This window comes from Phasianus colchicus, chromosome 2 (assembly GCF_987193195.1).
Source record: "Phasianus colchicus chromosome 2, bPhaCol1.hap1.1, whole genome shotgun sequence".
Taxonomy (NCBI): Eukaryota; Metazoa; Chordata; class Aves; order Galliformes; family Phasianidae; genus Phasianus; species Phasianus colchicus.
Window position 1 is genome coordinate 52,381,133 of NC_143437.1, and position 24,452 is coordinate 52,405,584.

At 44.2% G+C, this 24,452-nt stretch overlaps 1 protein-coding gene across 5 annotated transcripts in view; it reads left to right on the forward strand.

Moving 5' to 3' along the window:
* The first annotated feature begins 20,822 nt into the window (after positions 1-20,822).
* The window catches only part of HIVEP2 (HIVEP zinc finger 2), a 127,387-nt gene continuing 123,757 nt past the window's right edge, over positions 20,823-24,452 (forward strand). For all 5 annotated transcript variants that reach the window (XM_090135688.1, XM_031611274.2, XM_031611284.2 and 2 more), the window contains exon 1: positions 20,823-21,771. The gene's annotated coding sequence lies outside the window, so the exon portion shown is untranslated. The remainder of the gene's footprint in view (positions 21,772-24,452) is intronic.

A 24,452-nucleotide genomic window follows, 5' to 3' on the forward strand; every position in this document is an offset into this window, starting at 1 on the left:
GTAAGCTGCCAGAGGCAAGTGGCTGCAGAGCTCAACAGCATGGCAGATCACAGTCATCCACACACCTGTGAGATCTGCCTCTGACACAAAGAGTTTGAGGCTGGTTGAAGCCTTAGGCAGTCTCTGCTCTACTTCTCTAATTGCACCTCACCCTACTATGTACAGGAGCTTACTCCTTGGGTCACCCCCGTGTCACTAATAGCACTCCACAGATGTGAACGCTCACTGCACTCAACGTGATAACCACCATTCCTGATTTGCCATGCTTTTAATCATCCTGTCTTTACAAAGGAGAAAAATTACTCAGGCTTTTTGGAGCCCTGTTTTGAATGCTTTTCAATTCTACTCTCCTGAGAAACCTCAGCAAAACTTGCAGAAAATCCTAATCTCACACAAAGAAAAACTTCACTCAGCCCCTTGTAATCCAAGGTGAAAGTCTAAATGAAATGGAATGTATAAACACTTTTGTTCCCCGTGTTTTTTACTTCAGTCACAAAGATCTTGGGGCAGGCTAACGAACATGCCAGGCTCAGCCAAGGTTCTTCCTGGTCAGTCTCTTCTTTCTTAAGCACTTCCAAGCCTTTGAAAGGAAACTGAACTCCTCTGTGGGTGGGTTCTTTGTGCTCGTGTCCTTTTCAAAAGAGTATCTGATGAATCTCTGGACAGTATTATAATAACAGCTAATTAGATTACAGGCTGCCATTAGTCTTTATGTGCTACTGCAGAGTTTATACTCCCTGTCTGCTGAGAGACAGTTGGCAAAATCTTTTGTGACTGTGGCTGAAGTGGGTTTGCAGTGAATTTTATTCTCCTGTGAGATCTGCACTTTATTTTTTTTTTCATCAAAGTAAAAATGAATAATTTATTAATGTACTCCTTATATTGCTGTATGGATGCAACTTAATAGTATTTTGTAAATACTTAACATTTCAGGATTTTTATTAAATACCTAAATCATAGTAAAGTAGGCTATAAACATGTAAAATGTGATGTTCAGTGCCAGTCTCTGTATCATGTCCTGATATTTAAATATTTGTTTGTATGTAAATAGCAAAAATGCCTCAACTGAATTTTTGAAAGTCACATATGATATGTTAGTTTGAAAGTGAGAGTTTGAGATGGATCGTACCTGTCTCTGAGCAGAGGTGGGAAACAGGTTGAGAAAGAAGAGAGTCAGAAGCACTGGTGTATCTGGGATGGGAGATGTTAAGAAACACCATGTGCTATGGGGGGCAGAAAGCAAATGCCTGCAAAATACACCGCAGAACTGAGTGGAAAAACAACTGAAAAGATGGGTTTTCTATCCAGTTACTAGCATGAAATGCATAACGTGATTTTTTTGCTATTTGTCACTTTGACAGAATATGGGAGTCCAACATGTGGGAGTCCAGGTTGTAATCTTTTCTGTACAGGCTAGCAGGTGAGAATCCTTGCACTGTGACCTTTTGTTTGTTTTCTTTTCTTTTTCTTTTATTCTTCTATTTTTTACTTTCTTTTTTAAAGGGACAATGTTTGAATTTCTGAACAGCATTGTAATTTGTGAATATCAAAGAAAAAAAGGAGTGAATGATCTCTCAGAGATGTTTTTAGACCTTTGAGTCTCCTTTGCCTTTTCATAAGCAATTGCTTTAGATGGAAATAAGTTGTTTACAAGGAATTATGCCACAAGCAGTTGCCTCCAAAGAATAATACGTAGTACTGCATGCTTGAACTAACAGGAAATTGGTAAGTGCTGCCTCATCACAGTGTGTTCTTGGCAGTGCACCTGATACTGCAGTTTCTAATATTTGAGGCAGTGTTCAAACTGTGTCAAGGTAAGCTTACTTGAGTGTGTGGGAGTGTGACACCCACAGAAGGAAAAATGCAAAAATTAAGCGTTATTGCAGTGGATATAAGTGAAATGATTGGTTGCATTGCAAGTTAAAAATCAACAGTCAGTTTTTGGAAAATAAAATGTTTACTTTTTTCTAAGAGAGAAGAGTATTTTTAAAATGTTCTTAAATTTTCTGTGTGTATTTAATCTATAGTTCCTCACTTGGATCAGCTATCACTAAGGTGATGACCCCACTTATTAGAGAAGGATTCAACTTGAAATCCTTGGTAAACACAGTTATCTGCTGTAACTGAGCCTATTGTTAATACCAGTAATAAGATTTAGGCAAGTTTTTATTTCTTCGTTCCATATTCATTTCCTTAAAATAGGGAAATTTACTTTGCACAGATATAAGTGATAAAAATTGAAGGATGGATTAAAAAAAGAATAAAATTGAGAACACTACATCTGTGTGAGGTCCAAAGAACAGTGTGTTAATAATACTTGTGGAGCTACTTGTTTTTGTGATGACTGAAATATTATTGCTAATTTAGTCTTAAGTTTAGATTTAGGATTGACAGTGAAGTTACTAATTGAACATATTTTGTACTGAGTGTTCTACAATGTATAATTATCAGTACATAACAGTGGGAAATAGAGAAGGAGCAGAGATAGCCAGGTGATGTGGAACAGAGTTTGAGAGGAGCTGGGAACTCATTCATCTTCTCAGGAAGATAAACTTTGTTTTATCCTGTACGACCATGAACTTTCTTGCTATAAGGGAGAAATGAGCAAATAGAATTTGCTGCAATTGTCTTCTCTGTTAAGTTAGAATTTTTTGAAGTGACAACTTTTATGAAGAAGATGTTTTAATGGACAGATCAGGAGCTCTGAATGTGTAAGTAAAGCAGAGATTGTGCGAGCAGATTAACTTTTGGCAGGAGAACTCTCCCATACTGCAATGACTTACTGTTATATGTGGATCCATGGGATGGTTTTTCTGGATAATGATGTTTTGTTTTTTTCTCCTCTCCATATCATCAGTGTTTGTTTGAATCTGATTCATATCCTGAACAAGTAGAAATCTTCAGGCAAGGTGTCTTCACATCTCTGGGGTGCCTTTTTTTCCTCCACCTTCTCTCTTCTTTAGTTCAGTCCATGGCTGTATGTAAAAGCATTTTTTAAAATACACTTGTGAAAACAAGCAAAGAAAAACCCCACCAAAACAACTCCCTGAAAATGTAAATGAAAAAGAAGACAAACACACATATTGGTATGGTACCAAAACTGAGTTACAAATTGGGCTTAGGGAAATTACTTTCTCCACTCTTTGTTCAGATTTGTGTATTTTTCTGTTCTGGTGGCCATTTAATTGAGATTAACTGCAGAAGATAAAATGAAAATATGCTGTAAAGCAGAAATTAAGAGAGAAACAAGAGATCTAGACCAACCTTCAGAAGAAAAAGAAACCAGCTGTACCAGCTGTATGGTATTGCATAGTTGATCTCTTAGATAAATCACCGCAAACACCGCTGAATAAATGAACACATAGAAATGACTTTGAAGTCTCTCACAGCCACCTTTTCCTGCATTATGATTCTTGCTACCCTTTTCCTGGAACAAAAATGAAAATATTTTGCGACAGCTGCATCATGAGAATTTCTCTACAAGTGAGTGAAATAACTGTAAATCCTTGCTTTTCTGGATGGCTCTTGCACAATGCACTTAAAACACTGCAGAGAACACAATGGAATGAGAGGTGTATAATGGGAGTTCGTGAGGAAAAACTGATACTTAATATCCTTGAGAAAAATTTGGCTGCCACAGCTCCTGACCGAAATCTTAAATTCACTATGTGGATGAGCTGCAAGTTCCCTTGCCATCACTTTCTGTTTACAGGAGGAATACACTTGTATATACTTCACAGATTCATCTTGAAGAGCAAGCAGTTTAAGTAGATGTGAAGGAGCATTATGACAAGGCTTAGCATGATGATTACTAGCGGATAAAGTGTCATCAAATAAAACAAGAAGAGGATGAACTGGGATGTCACTTCTGGAAGTAATCTCAGAGATAAATAGAATACCTTTGGAAGCCTTTAGATGCCTTTTTGGAGTATATTATATAATACATCTGACTAGTCAGTAATTAAAAATACACAAGATTTCTTCTTCTCTGCCCCTCTTCTCCACCCTCTCCCAAATGCTTATGTGAATGTCCAGAAGTTCTGGTTCTGGACATTGTGCAAAAAAAAGTCTGTTTTCCAGCATCTTCTAGCCTTGCATACATTTGTGTAGCCACTGACCTAACATCTTTATCATATATGAGCACTCCAAGTGCTACACTGAGATTCAGAACCAAATCTAAATCCTTGAAAGACTCAATTAAATTTTGGGTGGTTTAGATTAGTCACAAAACTGTCCTTTCTCTTTAAATTTTCTGGACCTATGTGGTCTAAAGTTTGAGAGTGTTTTTACTTTGGATTGACTTTTTACTCCTTATTTAATCTTAATTTATCTTAATTGAAAAGATATCCTTCTATCAGAGTGAATGATGGTGAACATTTACAGCAACAATTTGAGAGAGGGATTTTTAAAATTTCAGGGATTCCTGATGGAAGCTGGAGGACTTTCATATTTTTCACCTAGTCACTGAAAACATCCAAGTGTGTCTATTGTACTGTTAAAGGATTCATTATGCAAGAACAGCACGCTGCCTGTTGTAGAACTGAACAAGTTATTTTGGATTCGGAGGGATGAAGTACACACCCTTCCTTCTTCCTGGGCCAACACAGCTAGTTAAAACATTATTAACTGTGGTATAGGGACGAGTCTTCTCCTGGGAGTTACTTGCTTGTGACAATGATAGGGTGTGTTTCAGGGGAATGCAAACAACTGACATTTATTATTAGCATAAATTTTAAATGGCTACTTAAATCTCTGTGAACTGAATCATCTTTATGTAGAAGTCATCTTTTTAGGATACTTACTATAATGGGAATGCTTAAGTATTATATCTTTTCCACTTATCCGGTATAGTTCTTGTCTTCTTCATGAATAAATTAGCATGCCTAAATAAGCCTGTACTTTTATTATGATTAGCCTATAAACATTTTTCTGATTCAACTAACCATCCAAAAGTAACAATCCAATAACAAAAATATTACATCCAATGTAACACCTTCAGAGGTGAAAATTCAACTCTTCTTAATTTAATGACTTAGCTTCCAGTGATAATGACAGGTGATTAAGCCATTGCTTGTGTAACTTATCTATTCAAGGCCAGTGTTCTGGTGTCATTAAAATATTAAAGCCAATGCATAGTGTGTAGTCCCTATGCCACAACAGGTACACAGTATGTTTTCAGTAACGTCATTCTTCTCTCAGTGTGAGCAGATATTCTTAGTATTTGCTAATGTTCCAGCAAGTCAGAAGGGAAATAAATAAATGAGCAGAACATAAAAGCAGAACAAAAAGTAGCTGAGAATAAAAGCGTGCATGCAAATGAAATTATGTGATGGTAGCAGAAGTAATTGCATCATAAGTCCTCTACCTTTTTTCCAGGTTTTGCAGTATTCTCTAAACTCTGAAATCATAGCAGTGGATAAAACAATCTTCATTAAATATCAACACAACAAGAAAAAACCATAACAGCACACTGTTATTAGGCTGCATAGATATACCATGTACAGCTTGTTACTAGTTGCTGATTTTCAATTAATTCATTAAGATCAGCTCTCATTTTTTAATTTTCAGTAATCAGTGTCACTCTGTTATGAAAGCACCTCTGCAGTCTAGACAGTACATACTCATTTATGTGATAAATAATGAATAAACACTGAGTGTGCCATTAGCCATTAATGCAGTAGATTGATTCCCTGCAGCACATACTCTCTATCCTTGTTTTAGCACTTATGCCACCTGTCTTTTGCACTTACTGCATGATGCTTCAATAATGCGAATGGGGTTCCCTGATCATTCTTAATTTAGCTTGTTTTTATTACCTCGTAAATAGGTTGGCACTGATATGACAGATGTGCAAATCATAGGGTGTCTCACTATTACCTTCATGATTGCTGTTACTGCTCATCCCATGGTTTAACGCGATACAGATTATTGTGGATGGCTGGATAGAATCAGTCAACCTTTTTTCTTTTCACATATTTCTATTTCAACATATCTCTACTGCTTCAGCCAAGTGGCTAGGACAAAGGCAATTTAATTGAAATCTCTGTTCCCCTCTCCTTCAGATATAGGAACAAGGTTTCAAAATGAATTAAAACAAACAGAAAGATGAGCTATCAGTAAGTCACCAGGACAGACTGGCATTCAATCAAGATTTTGAAGGAACTCGAATGTGAAATGAAAGAATTGCTGGCCAAGGTGCCTCACAAATTATAAAAAGGGCTTCTGTGCCTGATTGCCAGTGTAACTTCTTCCTGCCAAAAGCACTCTTAAAGAGGTCTGGGAAACTGCAGACCAGTGGCTGACTCTATTCCTGATGAGATAGTAGAGTGCATCTTTTGGAGTAAGGTACCTGATCACACAGATAAACATCATCTGTTGGGAAGAAGTCAGCATTGCTTCTGTAAAAGCAAAGGCCATTTGAAGAACCTACTGAAGTTCTATGAGGGGAGTCAGTAAGCACAAGAAAAAAGAATTTTTGAGAAATAAAAGATTAGAATTTTTAAAAGTTCTTTGGTTCCTCACCAGTGGTTATTACAAAAACATAATCTCCCATGGAGATATTCTTTTATGGACTGAAGGCTGGCTAAAGGGTTATGCAGATGAATAGGTGTGATGGTCAGTACTAAAGGCAGGACCAGTTATTGGAATTCAGTTAGGGAGAACAGCTGACTCACGAGAGACCGAAAAATCTAGGAATTTTCACTTAGGAAAGAAGAAGGTTGAGGGATGTATGATCTAAATCATAAAGACAATACAACACTAAAATAGAGACATTCAATAAAACTAGCAGAACCTTAGTTTAAAATGTATTTTAAGAGTAATACTTCACAGAGCAGATATTAAGCTTTTGGAATCTGTTGTCTCACCCAAAATTGTATCTCCTTCTGACATATTTGTAGAGATAATATTGGGCTAAGTAGTCCATTGATCTGAAATAAGAATGTTCTTGTATTCTTGTGGATCATTTGAGGCTATCCGATAGAACATCTAGTGCACCTCATTGACACATCTTTGTAACTGTTTTGAGTCAAAACCATGAAAATAAGGAAAAAAGTCTGTGGTTTCACAGACACAAAGATTGATCAGCAAACTTGAGATGCTGCAGAATTCAAGGGTGCATCCCACAAGTAAGAAAATAGAAGGCTGAAAGAAGGAGGATGTATGTAGGAAACGGAGAAAATACAGTTTCAGCCTCGCTAAAGTTTATGTGTGAACAATGATTTTCTGTATGACACAGCAGTGTGCATCAACATTGCCAATGGGATAGTATGTGACTGTTGTTACTCTATGTGAATTGGATGCCTTTGACTTATGAGAATGTATTAAATGAGGCACAGTGACAGATTAGGACAAGACCTTTCATTAAAATGTAGGAAAGATGGGTAAAATAAAGCATAAGTAAGGAAGGACATAACCAGCTGGAAGATGAACTTTTCCCCAAACAATCCGGTGATTGAAGCAATCACCAGGAATATGAAAAAGTTCAGTTCTTCCCACTAGCAGAAAAGATTCTGTCCAATGTGCTAGAGGATATGCTAGAGGGGAAGTCTGCTTTTAATTATTTTTGGTGACAGCATATTTAGTATAAATAATAAAACACTCTTATTATGGTGGTTAGCATTCAGGTTTCATTTCTGAAACAAAACTGAAGGTTTCTTGTGACCTTGGCTGCTGACTTAGCTGCTTGTTTTATGCAAAGCAAAAAAATATCAGTTGTAGAAAATTCTGCTGTCCCATAGTTTAGCTATTAAGGCTGATATGCAGACAGGTGGAGGGCTAGTCTGAATTGACTCTGTGCCTCATTTGTGTATAACCATGACTTTGTAGCCTTGTGTTTGGGTTACTCTCTTGGGTAAAGAACTGGTGTTGCTCATATCTTGGGTAAAAGTTTTAATCTTTAAGTTACTAGTTTAAAAAGGGGGAGAAAAGAGCAGGGAAAAACGTTATTTTTGCAATCCTCACTGCTTCCCAAGAGCAACTTTCAGTCAAAAGTATTCAAGCATTTGAACAAATATTGACAAATAAATTCAAGACTATTAACATGCATTTTCCTGAATTCTTTATTCCTTGGCACATACAACTGATTTTCTCCATGAATGGGCACATGCAAGATTCCTGAGCATGTGAAAGGTGGTTAGCAGAGAAAATAGTCTTTGAAAAATAGCTTTAGAGAGAACAGAGTAGATGTTTGTGTTCTAGTACACCAGAGCCAAGAGCATTGCAGAATGGGCAGAGATTTCAAGAGGTCTCCAGCGCTTACAGGCGTAGTTCAGTTTTACCAGGAGCTAAGGCTGTGAACCAATCAGGTTATTGTAAATATATAAAAGAAAAATAGAGATCCAGTGTGATATAACTTTTGAGTTCCACTTACTCGGAAGCAGTTCTTCTACATTCAATTCCTCACAGAGAAAATTGCCACTATAGGGTATTCACTCCAGAAGAAGAGTTACATCTTCTTCCTGTGACCATTCGCCTTTGCTATGGCTACAATGGAAAATTACATTTTTTGTAAGGCTTTTAGTCAGAGAACTGATTCTTTTTTCTTTTTGCCAGCACTTGCATTTTGCAGAACATTTAATATAAGAATATTAGAAATTAAAACTGAAGTTAATGAGGAAGATTTCTAAGTGATACCACTGGAACTAAACCAAAAAAATGGGGTGTTTTTTTTTTTTTTTTTTTTTTGCTGTAAATTAAATCATTATTACTTGCCAGAAGAATGTTATTCCTCAGCAGTACCAGAAAATTCCAAGTGTTTATGGCTAAAGACTGGCAGGCAGGGTTTAAACAAAAAGCTCAGTAAGAAATCAGAAACCTTCCTAGTGCAAAAGAGGTGCCATTTCTTGCTGATATTTCTTTTTTTTTTTTTTTTTTTTTTTTCCCCTTCTATTCCAAAACCAAAGACTGTTTTTGTTGAAGACACAGGTCAATTTAGTAACATTGGCCACCTGCAGGTAAGGATGTGTTTTCCCATTAACGATAATGTTTTTCCTTGGTTGAGAAGAGTCATCAGAGATAGCTGCAAAACTGATTCTCAGCACTGTCTTCTTCTTTGGTAACATCAGCCTCCTTCTCCAGAGAAAGAACTTCCCTTTACATGAAGACAAAGGCTGGACTAATTGGACAACATACATGACTGGGGCATTTTCTAGTGCTGGCAGCAAAATCTTCACCTGTTTGGAGAGGCCAGAAGGTCCCTGCCCCATCATTGCCATGACTGATAGGAGGTCTCCATGGAACAGGCTCCTGGCAGTAGCTATGACTGGATCTAGGCATAGCAGTGCATAGAGCTCCATGTGCCGTGTGCATGGCTGGTAGACAGACAGTCTCTATGAAGGCACAAGTGGGTTTGGCTGTAATAAAACCACCACAGGAAAGATTGGAATGCTGGTATGTTCAGTTTAACCAATAATAACCCTTTCATCAAAGGACTGTCAGAAAAAGGGGTTGCTTTTATTTAATCTATTCTTTTTGTGGGTAAAAGCTACATCTTTTATCCTCAAAATAGATACATTTAGCCATGTATAAAGAAAGAAAAGTGAGACTGAGAGATGCCCTGAGATTTAAGTTCAGTATACTTTGCTTCTGGCTTCATTAGATCCTTTCTTTCTTGAACTGAGCAACTGAGTCATTCTACACAGGAAAATTGCATAAAGCAATCTGACTTTCGGAAGAATTATTATTAATGCTGAACCTTGGAAAAAGCAGTGAGAGGCCGACGTAAAGTACTGGGCACGTCTTAATGCCAGAATGCCAGTCTCATTTCACTGAGCTACGTTCAGCCTACTTTTCTCAGTACATTTTCATATTGCATTCAGGAAAGCAAAGTTATTTCAGCGGAACAACAGCAAGAACCACTCATGTGCTTCACACAACACATCCTGTGCGTCTTTACTGTCAACTGATCTGATTCTTGTGTGAAAGTTATTGCCCTGTCAGTTCACCAGAAAGGACTCAATCACATATACTCTTAATTCAAAGATAAATTGCAGCAGCCTTAAGAAACCTGCACTGAGTACCAAGCGGTTGATACCAGAAAATTAAGAGCACTTGGCAAATGACAAAGGCACAGTCCGTCCCTTCCCATGCCAGCCTGCTGCTCCTACTTAGTTTACCTGGTGGGCTCTGGATCTCCTGGGGCTCTGGGTGTGTGATCTGGCTCCTTGCCTGTGATCTTCTCTGTGGGTAAGGTATCAGGCTAGGACTGTGGACCAAGTATATTTGGCACTGATTCTGCCACATTCTTCTCCAATGCCTTGAGGAAAGCCCAGGACAGCCATAGGAATTTCCCCTCTCTGGTAAACAAGCAGCATATGCCATCTCTGCTACTGTGAAAGCCCAGCTGTACTGCCTCAGGAAGAGCACTAGGAAAGAGTTGTTTGTATATCTGTACATATATGCTGCCTCCATTTATGGGAGGCAGTTGCTGACAGTGAGAGACTGCTTGCTTTTGACGTCTGACTCTTGATAAATAGAATCAAGTCCTTGACCCCACTTGCTGTTCTGTATACAAAACCCATCAAAACCTGTGTGGTGGAAATGAACCAAAAGGAAAGAAATTGCAGCCGCTTCACATGAAAGGTCACAGAAAGAAGCAGGGAGGTCTGCTCCTCCTCATTTTCTTGCCTGCCAGCACAAAAGTGAAGTCATAATCTTTTAACTTCAGTTTCCCATCTGTAGAAAAGGACTGTTTCTCTGCTCTTACATAAGGCCTGGGAGAATAAAAAATTAATCTTTTTTGAAGCAGTCACACTACAGCAACAGTAGCCACAATAAAGAGACAGCTTCCACTGGCAAGATCTTCAGGGGTTGTCTTCCTGGAGTTGACTTTTAGCTGAATCCTACACTTTAGCATGCACTGCATGCACATATATGCACTACTTGGCACATGTACCACTGATGAGAAATAACAGGCTTTTCAAATAGTTGAATCAGTTAACTGGTACAACATTCATATCTGTGTCCTTAGAAAGATAAAAATAGATGTTTCAGTTACATAGTTAATAACAGCTACCTTTATTCTTAACATTTTTCCTGGTATATCTCCAACTTCACTCTGTCTGTTCTAACTACCTGGTCTCTTTTGAGTCACAGCTCAAGGTCCAGCCAGCCCTAGCAGTGCTCTGACCTGATGGGATCAGTGAGATGCCCTTTGCAGCCCAGCTTCTGCTGCTTCAAATATTTTATGTTTGGCCTTCCTTGCTGTTTTCTTTAACCTAAGTCTGATAAAATCTGAAGGCAAAAAAATACATAGTTAAGTTTCATAATGACCAAGGATTATCTGACCGAATTGATGGAAAATATCTTTTAGCTCCTAAAGAGAAAAGGAAGAAAACATCAATCATGTAACCTATAAAAACATTCTAAATATTATTTCATAAATTGTTTAGCTGTTTTGCAGCCAGGTTATGAAAGATAATTTATCAGAGTTATAAATAACGGCACAGTAACAGTCAAATTAATGTATAGCAATACCCAATGCATTCCATCAAGCCATTCATGTAGATAGCTAGATAATCAGTCTATTACTAACCTGATTGGATACTCAGGATACTTATAATGAGTTTAATTTAGTAATAATAAAGTATTGCTTATGCTAACGGTGCTATCCAGATTAATAGGTTTTAAATGGTTAGTGCCATTTTATTGTCTCTCCCTGAGTAATGAACTATGTCTATATGTGCACTGTACATCAAATGATGGAGACTAATAATTCAAAGTGTCATTACAATGGTGTGAATATGGGACATCCGAGAGGTAATTTTATTATGCATTAAAGAGCCAGATTGAAGTTTAGGGGAAAAAATGCTCTCAGTGTTTAATGTGTGCAACAGAAACTGTAAATAGCTGACAGAACACTAGGAAATTGGTAGTGTCTGAATGCCTCACTCAAACCATCTGTCACACACTTCTTTGGGAAAAAAAATCAGAAATGTTTGTTCTGAAAATGCAAATTATTATTTTTTATTTATTTCCAGTCACGTAACTGGATCTGTTTCTTACACCATGTCTGTGTAGAGATATGCTGCTTACTTAAATGCTTCTGAAAAATGTTGTGGAGGCTGAGAAATTTAGCAGTCCTCAGTCAAGATAAACTTGAAATCTCTGTTTCAAGTTGCTAAAGGAAAAGGGTAGATGAGGACACACAAAGTAGAGGCTGACAAGTGCCTAAAGGTCCTGTCCACGTCTGCTGCTGCATCCACTGCTGGATGTGTTGCTGCCATGTTTATAATGCTGGAAAAAAGGTTTTGCCCCAGTCTCTCCTGCTTGCACAGTCAAGCTGCCAGTGCTAAGAGCAGCTGGCCCCACTGTCAGCATGGCCTGCCCAGTACCAGCACCCACAGAGAAGGTGTTGGGACAGCACAGAGGAGCAGCCAAAGGAGGAGTGTCAACACTCAGAAGCACCATGAACTGACATCACTGAGCAGCTTGTGGAACTTTGCTGCAGAGCCTTGGCTCAGCAAGATGCTCAAATATATGCCTGACTGGAGGTGCACAGAGTATCGATATGAACTTAATGAATCACATGCTTTAACTTAAAGCATGTTATTAAGTGCTACCTGAATTGAAATGATTTCCTTCTCAGTGTTTCTTCTCTTTCCATCCAGCATAATCCTGTTTCTTCAACCCCTGTCACTACATCCTTCATTTCCCTCAGAATATTTCAGCCATCCTCTAACTCTGTCTGCCCATCCTGTCCTCTGAGGCAGCCTCCACCTGACTGTGCAGAACGAGGCTGCAGCACAGCATCAGCTCTCAGCCCACAGCAAGTGGCTGCTTGGCAGTCAGCGTATTTGCAGGCGTGGAATCAGATGGATCAGAATCCATATCAGCCTGCTTGGGATTGAGACCTGTGTGATGAAGGAACAACTACTTGTGCACTTCTTCTGGCTGCTGCTCTGCTGCTGTGGCCCTGAGGAGAAGGTGAGGAAGCAAAGGGTTTCCAAGTCTACTTGGAAGGAGGTTGAAGCAAGGTTGGTGTTGGCCTCTTCTCCCACATAGCAGTAATAGGATGAGAGGTAATGGTCTTAAGTTGTGCCAAGGGAAGTTCAAATTGGATATTAGGAAAAACTTGTTCACATAGGGAGGGTTGTGAGGCAGTGGCACAGGCTGCCCAGGAAGGTGGTAGAGTCAGTGTCCCTGGAGGTATTCAAGAACTGTGTGGATGTGGCATTGAGAGACATGGTTAGTGGGCATGGCAGGGATGGGTAGATGGTTAGACTCAATGATCTTAGAGGTCTTTTCCAACCTTAACAATTCTCTGATTCTATGAAGACTTGCATCCTGTGAGAGAAGCCTTTGAGTTTAGGTCATATCTCCCAGTTTGTTTACTGAACAGTTTCAGGAATCAGAAGGTTTTGTTCTTGATTGTTCTGACAACAGTTCCCCGAAGCCACAGTTGAAGCCTTCTGTTTTCTTAGGACTTAGGTATTGTGCTGTCCACAAATGTTCCTCTTCAGCTGAATGGTGCAAATAATAACTTGTTATATTCAGTGAAAGGGGTAATGCCTGGATATTCTTCGAAGTCCTACTGGGATGATGATGGAGGACAAGCACTGACAAAGGCTGGCAAATCTATCAGGCTGATGTACTGTCAAAATAGCCCGTTGTTTCCCCTGTTAAAAGTATTCTGCTCTTACTTTCTTTCATTTGTCTGAAGCTGCATCTGATCTGAGGAAATCAGTGATTTTTTTTTCTCCATGATGCCTCCCACTATTTCACTAGAGCTGCCAGCTAGATTTTTTTTTTTTTTTTTTTTTTTTTTTTCCCCCAACATCTGTGTTAATTTACAATTCAGGAACATGCAATGCCTTTAGACATATTTGGATTTTTTTTACATCCTTTTTTTGCAAAGGTGTAGTTTTGGTGTTTTGAAAGAAAAGCATTTCACCTACGCTGTTTAACAGACCTTTATAGATGCCTAGGGCAGAGAATATAAGACAAAAAGGTGGTTTGTAAGTTATTGTATGGGTGTGAATGAGTTTTCCCTGCCCATTGCTTACAGCTGCTGTTAACTCCTCTGCAGCTTCAAACGTTTATGGAGTATTGAAATATAATTACAGTTCAAATGAAGATGTCATGGAACTTTTAATTTGCTCATTCAGTAATCTCTTGATTACTAAAACAGACTGTGAGCCAGGAATGCTGATGGTGATGCTGTAGGCCCAGGAGTCAATTTCCATTTCTGTGTGTTGGTCTCTAACAGTTGCCTATCCCCAGCTGTTCCATAGCAGAATATTTTTATTACATTGCCAATGACAATTTTTAGCTTCAGGGTAAAAATGTTTTTTAAGCAGTCAGTCAATGTCCTTAATGACCAAAAAGACAATATGACTCCTTTTTTTTATTTTTTTTTTATTTTTCCATCTCCGGTCTTTTTTCATAATTATCCTGAGACCGCAGTTAAAATTGTTACTCAGCAACAGTAAATGAATACAAATTTTTTAATTTAGTAGTGCCTACTAACATGAAAAATCCAGTGATTCTCAAAAACTAAGAAAACCATGTACACTCATATTAGTAGTTGGAGAAAGGAAACCTTTTATTAAGTGTACTGCTTTGGGCTCAATTGCACTTCTCCCAGAGGTGCGTATGAAATGTCACTGTCTATGAGAAAGGATGGAGGGCAGAGGATTGTAAAGTCCATAACACTTAAGCATTTGTTTAACCTCAAGCCCAAGAGAGCATCACCAAAATCATTCGCTTTGTTCCTGCACTTAGCAATAAGAATACCTTTACATCACAGCTTTGCTTCATGCTTTATTATGCAATACCAGCTATGCAATTTTATCCAGCTCCCATTGATGTGGGAATCGTTATGCCGTCTTTAGTGGGTCTTAAGTAAGATTAAGTATTTCATTAGAGAAATGTTGTTTCCATTACAGTTTACAGCAATTTTAACATTTAAAGACTATCATTAAAATACGTAGCTCTATAACATACTTTATTTGTATAAGTAGCAGATTGCTACTTACTGGCAACTGGTCCTGTATTAATTTTTCAGAAACATGTTTCCTGAATATGACTAATGACTCATATCCTTTTCATATCTCTTTATTACAGATGAGTGCTATGTGGATTCTAAAATGCGAAACATATGTTGACCAGCTAATTGGAGTGACAGTGTCTGAAAAAAAATATTACAAGTTCAAAAAATACAAACTTCATACAAAGTTTCCCACCTTGATGTTTCACATTTATAAACTTGTAGCATTCAGAAAATAGAGCTTAAACTGATCTTTTTGCTATTTGCTATTTGGCTACATCGTGACAAATCAAGATCTTGCTAGAAGTCTTTTAATACATTTGGGTTTTTAAAGTAGAAAATGTAATTTGTTTGCCACTTCCAAATCTGCTATCTGGTCCTTCTTTTGGAGCAGGGCAGGGCACCCTGCTGGTTGTCAGGCTGAGAGTGTCAGTGCATGTTTAGTTCCGGCTCATGCTCTCCTCATGACTAATAATAATTGATTAGATGCCACCAAAGGATGGCCACTGTTTTGTGATCCTGAAAAGCTCCATTAGAGGCACGCCTTGGGAGCTCAAGGTAGGCACAGTGCTTTTCTTGCTCCCCATCTGCACCTTCCTTCCAGTCTGGGGATGGTTTGGTTTGCTCAGTCCTGTTGGGAAGCCACTCTAGGTTTTCCTTCTCACTCTGCTCTAATTCCACCACAGCCTTTCTTTGTAAAAAAAAAAATATGTGCCATCATGGCTTCATGCAATGCTGCAGCTTTTATATCCTTCTCCTTTCTATCTCCTAATAACTGATCTGTCCTCTTGGCCACTGCTGAACACTGCACTGACATTCTTGCAGTACTGCCCACAGTGACTCCTAGACCATTTTTGGTCACTGATAGCTAGTATGGATATTCTGACTGTGATGGCATATTTAGAGTTAGATTTTCTGAGGTACTGGAACAGGTTGCCTGGAGAGGTGGTGGTGCCCCTTCCCTGGAGACATTCAAGGTCAGGCTGGAGGGGCTCTAAGCAACCTAATCTACCTGTAGGTGTCTCTGTTCATCACAGGGGAGCTGGATTATTGACCTCTAGAGGGATCCCTTCCAACTCAATTCTATGATATCTCCTCGGTCTGTGGTTGCTGACAATGAGCTTTACTTCCCTTGTATCTCGCACCTGTGTGAAACCTTGAGAAGCATGCTTTCAGGTATCACAGAGATTTTAATATGCCATATGAAGGGGTAGTTAAGACTACATGCGATAGAACTGATAGAAACACTTCAAGCTGTTGCGTCTCAAATTGTGCATACAATAAGATTTTAGTTTTAAAACATTGTATTTCATTTTTTACTTTTCAACTGAAGTTTTAATGAATTTTTTTCATGCGAATTTTTGAGAATGAGATTTCTTAGGAATGAACGAGCCCGATACAAATGCGTGATAAGCTTCAAAGACATGCATTAACTGTTAATTTCAGTGAATCAGAGTTTTAGATATTTTGATCATGTACTGTATATACATGAGAAGAATTTAAATCAGACTGGAAAATGAAAGGCTCTCATAACTACTTTTTCAGTTTCTAGTCCCACAGGTTTTAATAAAAATCACTGTCTTGTTAAAATATTAATTTATGATCTGCCACTACAACACGGACGAAACAACACTGACCAATGTTTCAACTTTTTTGACATTTCAGTTATGCTCTGAAAGCAATGCATTACACTACATGGAGAACTTAATGACAAGAGCCAGTTAACTAGAGGACACCATCTAGGTGTGTCAAACAAGTCACGGCAACGACTCTGTAAAATTGTTTTTGAGCTTGTTCAACCAAACAATTGATTGGAGGGAGTGCTACCAAAGAGAGCTGCTATCTGACTGGAGGAAGCTGTTTGCTCATTTGTTAAAGCCCCACTAATACTACACAGTAAGGGCCGTGGTGTCAGTACAACAACATGTCTACTTGTTGTACAGATTAGCCCCAAAGTCTAAGCTATTTTAAAGGTATAAGTTTGATTCTTGATATTTATCCCACTTTTGGCAAAAGTGGCAATGTTGGAGTAATGCTTATATGTGTTTTCAGACTGAGGATTTATTCTGATCTCAAATTGCCTTGCTTACACAACAATTAAATGGAACTAGTCTGGAGTATGTTTCCTCATGTACATCTTCATAGCCTTCCAACTGCTGATTAAACTAATTCATCATGATTAGTTGTGGAGTTTCCCTCTCTGGAGATATTCAAGACCCACCTGGATGCTTTCCCACGCAACCTACTGTAGGAAACCTGCTTTAGCAGGAGAGGTTGGACTCCTGGTTGCACTTCTAGGTTGGATGATCTCTAGAGATCCCTTCCAACCCCTACAGTTCTGTGATTCTGTGTAATTCCTTATTAAAATCCTTATGTGAAGGCCTGCTAAGTTGAGGAAAGGGAAAGAAACCGCAGGAAGCCCAAGCCAACAGGAGGTGGCCAAGTCCTTCAGCAGGTGGCACACTTGGCTCTGGATCAGCTGTGAACAAAGGTACTGTGGGGTGCTGGGGCCTATGGGGAGTGTCCTGGGACACAGAGCAGAGTGCCTCTCTGTTCCTCCCCAGCCCATATAGAAATTCTCCATACACGAGAGCACCCATGCTTTCTTTGGGTTGAGAGATGATGCAACATGAAAGTCACCTATTTGAGGAGCATGCTAAGTGAAAGGCTATCGGGCCTAATGGGAATACAAAGAGGTAAGCTTTTAGAAAATAAAGGCACTTAATTATTCAGCTATATATAACTCAAAAGTTGCTAAATCATGCTGTGCCTTTGGCAGGCTCTTACTTCAGCCGTTCCTAGAAAAAGTGGGGCAGCAGGAAGGGTGGGGTGAACACACCACTGAGTGCAGTACACAAAGTAGGTGGGAGCTATTACTTTTCCTCCAAGGAGAAATAAAAAGCAGTATAAAGTGCTGAGATCACTGCTTGTTAGCAAGGCAAAATATTTTCCACAAATGTCTAAAAGTGAGGGTCTCTCAGAACCTTAATTGGGTTGCGATATTAACGAGAATGATCAAGGGGAGTCTGGCTGTAGCACTTACAGGGTTTGTTTATCTCACGTTAGAAGTGCATGCAGTCACTTGGCTGAGTTTCTGGTCAACACTGTATGTTTTCTTACTCAGCTTGCTAAGTAGCTGTGAAAAATGGAAGTGGTTAAAAATCATCATGTTTTATTTAAGAATCCTTTCCCAGAATTCATGAGCTTTAAAAAATATTCCCACAAAGGGACGTAATTTCAGACAATTCGGTCTTTTTCATTCTTTCCCTGTTGCAGGGTCAGGTGATGACATGTTATTATCAAGCTGCTGATGATCACACACAGCATGCTCATTCTGCATCTGGAAATGCTTTTGGTGCAGAAAACCACTGTTTTGAGGGGAGATGTTCAATATAGCAGAAAAAAATATATTTTTCCTTCAGGAAATAGATCCATTTGTTCACTACCAGGCAAATAATACTCTCCTTCCTTCTGGCCCTTGGCCAGAGGTATCTGCACAGTGACTGACTCGAGCCAAGCACCCCAGCCCTGGGCTCCCTCCCACAGTTTGGTGCTGTTGCAGATAAATGCTTCACGGGAACTCCTTTGTGCTCTGTGGAGGAGTCCCAGGCACACTCCCTGTGAGGAAAGATTGCTCCTGTTTGCACAGGAGGGCAGATAAACAAGATGTGGCAGCCCTGCGTCATGCAACACCCATGGAGGTGCTGGGAGGGTGACCCAGCAGCGCCTTTTCTCAGAGGGTGGGAGGGCAATTGAGCAACATGAAAGCAATGTGCTCAAGTGGGAAGGTGGAGCGCTGTGGCTGGAAATGTGCTTTATGGTATTGAATGACTGATATGTGAAACTCATGGCTGCTGGTTATCTGTCCCAGAGGGGTCAGCAGAAGGTAAATACCTTTGAAAATAAAAGTCCCTGCAGTTAGTGGGAGAAATGCTGCTGTGCAGGCTGACTTTCTGATGCATTCAGTATCCAGAGCAAAGCAGGAGGCTGTGCAGCTCTATGGGCTCTGTCTCCCACCTCCCCCAGCCCCAGGGTGCAGTGCTGCAGCCCCTGTGGAGGGGACAGGGAGCGCTCCTCCGGTCAGCCCCTCCTGACGGCTTCCTGATGGATGGCACCAACCTCCCTAGGTGTGGGAAGAGTCCTCTGGAGGGGCTGCATCGGTAATAACTCAGTGAAGAGATGGTAAACGCTTTGTAGGTCCGGGCTTAGGGACCAAGTGATTTTTTTCCCAAAGAAAGACAGGATGAATTCCTTTCAAATTGTTGGCTATTTTGGGAATAGTGATTTGACATTTCAACTCAACTAGGAAAGCTGAAACTTATAGAAAAGTTATGTAATGTTTTCTATTATCTGCTTAGGGAGCAGCACCATTTACAGAGCTGATGGATTCTGTATGTTCTGAGATCAGACCAAGTTTTCAGAATAATTTATAGTGTTTAATAAACTGTGAACATCGCTGCTGAATACTGTGGTTCTTTATTGCATTTGCTACCAGCAGTGGCTGTGGCGGCCAAGTCGCTTTCCCAGCAGCGAGGATGACTTTTTTCTGATAAATCTACAAAATCTGTCCTTAAATAACAGCTGTAAATCTCGCACCTGAAAACTCCCTTAGTTCTCAGTGTAGAGCGGTAGGTTTGTTGGATGTAAACGTAAAGGGAAAAAAAAAAAAAAAAAAAAAAAAAAAAGAGCAACCAACAAACTAGGAGGAAACATAGATGGGATGATACAAAGGCATCCTTATTAAGTTACGTTGTTGCCACATCCAGGCGCGAGAAAGTGATTCGGACAGCTGCTGCCTCTCCGCGGAGCTGCTGGCAGGGGCTGAGGAAGGCTGTCCCACCTGCTGCGGGTCGCGGCCAGCGCTGTCTGCAGCTTTGGCCTCTGCCCCGGGAGCAGCGCCCGCAGCGGTCGTGGTGGAGCCGTGGGGACGGAGGAGGATCCGGCTTGGATGCTGCCGTGCTGAGGAAGAGAACGTAGCAGGGGGCACGTAGGGAATCGTGCTGAGGTTAACTAACGTAATGGGAAAAAGGCCCTTATTTTGAAAAGCTGTCACTGAGAGAGCATTTTCTACTTTGCTTTCAGGATAGTGGCTGATAAACGCTTTCTTTAACGTGACTCTGGACGCTGAGCGTGCTGTGTGTGAGCTGGTCACGTCTTGCGAGAGCGGCACGGGAGAACCAAACGGCGCTGGCGTGTGGAACGGGGTGAAATAAGAGACTCAAGGGCTCGCAGCCGTCCAGTAGGGCGGGAAAGCCTCCATTCAGAGCAGCCCCCGGCACCGCTGCCTGCCCCCGATTTCACCCGACACCGCATCGAATAGACTGCGAGCCCAAGGTCAGACAGAGTAGCTCTGTCGGGCAGCGCTCGGTGTCAGCAATAGCAGCGTCACACGAGAAACCAAGGGAACACAGGCGGGTGCGCGTGCTGACAGGCTTCGGGTTCGTCCCCTCACCACCGAGGTGCCCGCAGGTGCGAGCCCCGCTCCTAACAGCCACCAGCCGTTGTAAAGGAGGACCTCGCCCCGCGGCAGCGCGGCGCGGCGGTGCCCCGGGACCCCCCGCTGGAGGGCCCGCAGTCCGCAGAGGCTGGGAACCGCGTAGGGACATTTGCTCGCGTCCGTGCCGCGAGGAGCCCCGCCGCCCTCGGCTCGGCACTGCGGCCCCGCCCCGCCGGTGGGGATTCCCCTGCGGCCGCTCCGCTCCCGGCGCCGGCGGAGGGGGAGACTGCGGCGGGAGCGCGGCCCCGGCTCGCCCCGCCCCGCGGCGGCCGCCCGACGTTGCGGGCGTTCATTGGCTGCGGGCGGCCCCGTGAGAAGCGGCGGCGGCGTGTTGGGGGGGGCGGCGGTGGGGGCGCGAGCCCCGGCGGCGGCCGTCAGCCGGGCTGAGGCGGCGGCCCCCGGTACCGCGAGGGCAGCCGATGGGTGGCGGCAGTTAGGAAGGGCCCGGGGCTCTCGGGCCGCGGCAACGGGGGCGAGCGAGGGTCGGCCGCCGGGGCGACGTCGGCCCCGGCGCTGCGTTCCGCTTCCCGACAGATAACGCGATCCCGAGCAGGCGAGAGCCCGGGGGGCGGCGCGCAGGGAGGGAGGAGAGCGGGGGAAGGAGACTCCCACGTCCTCCGAGGAAATTCTCAGGCCGGAGGACGCGCGGTCCCCGTGCATGGCAAGCCGGGACCGGCTCTCCTGGGAGTTCCCTCCGCGGGGAGGGGGCGGGGGAGCGGCGCTCTCCTCCGGCGGGGAGCGGCCCAGGCCCGGCCCCTCGCCCCCCCCACGCCCTCCCGGCGCACCTCTCCCTCTCCCCGCGCCGCCTCCCGCCGCCTCGCGCACACACACACGCACACGCGCGCGGGCGGCGCCCATCACCCCGCGGCCGGGCGCTGCCGCTCGCGCCCCGCTCGCTCCCCGCCGGCGCGCGGGGGGACCCGGTGACGTCACGCGCGGCGCGCTCCCCGCGCTCGCCGCCCTGCAACTTGTGCGCTGGGAAGCGCTGCCAGGAATAGCCCGGCCGAGCGGCTGCGGAGCGCGGCTCCCTCCCTCCCTCTCTCTCTCTCCCTTCCGCCCGCCCGCCGCCTCGCCGATGCCGGTCTCTGCCGAGCGGAGGGAGAGCGATGATCTACCTTAAGATAAATACGTGAAACAGACGCCCCTTTGGCTGCTGGAATACCGCTGTCTGTCTTTATATAAAGCAACGCCGCCGGCCACCTCACTCCGGCGCGGAGCGACGAGAGCGCCCGGCGGGAGCGGCGGCAGCGAAAGGGCACCGGGAGGGCTCTCCGCGGCCACTCGCCAGGTGAGCGGCAGCGCTGCCGCAGCCGCCCCCAGCCCGGCTGACAGCGGGGGCGGCGCGGGGCCGGGGCTCGGCGGCGGGGCCGGGGCCGGCGGGGTGCCGCCTCGGTGCGGCGGGGCGGCCGGGGGGCGCGGGCGTCACGCCGCGAGCGGCGCGGGGAATACCCGGCGACCGTATGCAGATGAGGGCAGCGCCTTGCGTAATGCCCTCCCGCGGCGGGGAAGGGGCATGGTCACCGGCGGGCGGCGGGGGGGGGGGGCGCGCTCTCCTCGCGGGGGCTCCCGGGGCCACCCGGCGCGGCGACGGCGGCGGCGGCCGCAGGGGGGTCCGGGCGGGGGGTGCGGGGACGCCGGGCCGCGTGTGCGCGCGCTGCGCCTCGGCGGCCGTTCCCCGAAGTGGGTGGGACGTTGGCCCGTTCCGGGAATGTTCCATGACGTGTGAACGCCACAGGAAGGGGGTTAACGAGGGGCTCGGCCGGGGCCCGCCCGCGGGGCTCCCTCCGGGGAGCGGCGGCGGGAGGCGGCCGGCGGCGCGGGGGCTGCCGGGGGCGCGAGCCCTTATGTAACCGGAGCGGCCGGCGGCGGTTATGTAAGCGGCACGTCCGCGCCCGGCGCGGCCACCTCGCGCCGCGCTCCCGGGAGGCGGCGGCGGGCCCCGGCGGGGCGGGGCGGCGGAGGCCGGGGAACCCCGGGCCGGGCCGTGCGGGGGGAGTCCGCCTTGTCGCCCCGCGATAACGGCGCTCCGCGTTCCGTTTCCCAGAAAGGGAATTCTGTTTTTCGCGTTAGTCGGCGGTGATGAGCAAACGTTGTTTTGATATGTGTGGTTTGTTTTTTTTTTTTTTTTCCTTAATATGGAAACGGCAGAAATTAAACTTCTGTTCAAATATTAAAGGGCTTTTTACAATTATCATTCTTGCGGTAATTCTTAGGCAGTTTTCAAAATCAAACTGATAGCAGAAGCATCAGTGAAAACGTGTAGCCGGGTAATTTTCCTTCTCTCCTATTGAAGTGGGGCAAACTTTGCCGTAACCCTGACCTTGCTTTACGTTACCGGGCACGGAGCACCCCGTGTGCCCTCTCAGCTGAGGGTACCGCTCTATTTGCTCCTTAATTTGTTCGCTTCTCCCGCACCCGCGCTGCGGACCGCTGTGGCGGGGCGCCGGCTGTCGGGCTGCGGGAACCGAGGGAGCTGCTGGCCCCAGGCCGCCCCGGGTTGGGGGTGCCGGCGCGGAGCCCGCCGTGCCTTGGCCGCGAAGGCGATAGCGGCCGGGCTCCGGCAGCGCGTCTGTCTCTAGCGATAGGAGCGCCGAGTTTGCAGCCTGTGGACGTGCTGGCGTGGGCGCACGGTAACCGGGAGATTGTATGCGTTAACAGTTGAATCTTGCCTTACCCTTCCAGTCAGCAGATGCTTCTGAATCTTTAGGTATGGATTATGTGAGATTTCCTTTTTTGCTTTGTCTCATCTCCCAAAAAGCGTTTGCTGTCTAGATGAGGTTGGGAGGCTTTTTCCCACGTGAGCCTTTCAAAGTCACTGCCGTCTCCGCTAAGTGCATTTAAGGCTGCCGTGGTTGTCAGCCGTGCAAAGGGCAGCAACAGGGCAGCGTGGGACAAGCCAGTGTGCTCAAGCCAGTGTGCTGCCGTCGCTTTTGTGGATGGAGCAATCCAGTGTTGAAGGTTTGCAGCATACAGCACTGCTCCGGGTCTGCATCCCGCTGCAGTGGTGTCAGCATCGCTGCTGTGCTGGGAGCAGAAGGAGCGGCTCCTGCCCCGAGGCACCCGTGCAGGAGACCTTTAATCGCGCACCCAAAAGCGATGGCAGTACAGATCGGCCCTTTGCAGGCAGATTTTTAGATTCTCAAGTGACTGATTGCCTCATATGTGAGATCTGTTTACAAACCTTCTTGTTACTATGAAGACAAAACAGAGAGCCATATGCATTCATGTGGTCCTTGCTGAATAATGGTACATGTGTCTGCCTGAGCCCTTGGCAGCGCATCGTGTTTGGTTTGTGCGGTGGCACCCCACGAGGCCATTCTTTGGGCTTTTAACTGTTTGTGATACAGCTGGCCATCGGCTATGGGGACAAACTTTGTGATAGAGCTGGCAGCTTTTTAAGCCTGAGATGTCAGTGTTTATTCAGGTTGCTGTTTTTCTGAACTAGGTTTACACAAAAATGAAAGTAATGAGTACCATTTTGCATGGCCTTCTTCTTATGGCTTTCAAGCTATCAGCAGGGGAATTACCGTTACTGGCAGGTAAGGAGAATAGGGAGCCGTGTGTTGTGTGCAGGGGGTTTACTTAGCTAATACTGCAACGTGTCCCATCCAGGAGGGCAATGCTTGCTGTTTGCATGTTGCTGTAGGTGGGAAGGTCGGTTATGTGGCTTGTCAGGTGTAATGAAATACTAGCAAGCTATCTTTGCATTTCAGCACAGTGTGGTTTTGTAGCATGCTGTGGTTGGCTACACTGATAATGCTGCATCCAGCTCTGCAGGTGGGTTCAGCACCTCCAGATCATTCCCACTTGGTTCCGTGTGTCACAATTCCAGGTACTGCCATCGGAGTGGAGCTCTGGCTTTCTCCAGCTGTCTTTGCTTCTACTTTAAGCTGGGTCCAGCAAGGGCTGGTTCCTTGTGTTGTGACGAGGGGATAGTGCTTTACTTGCCTTGCCTCGGTCAATGCACAA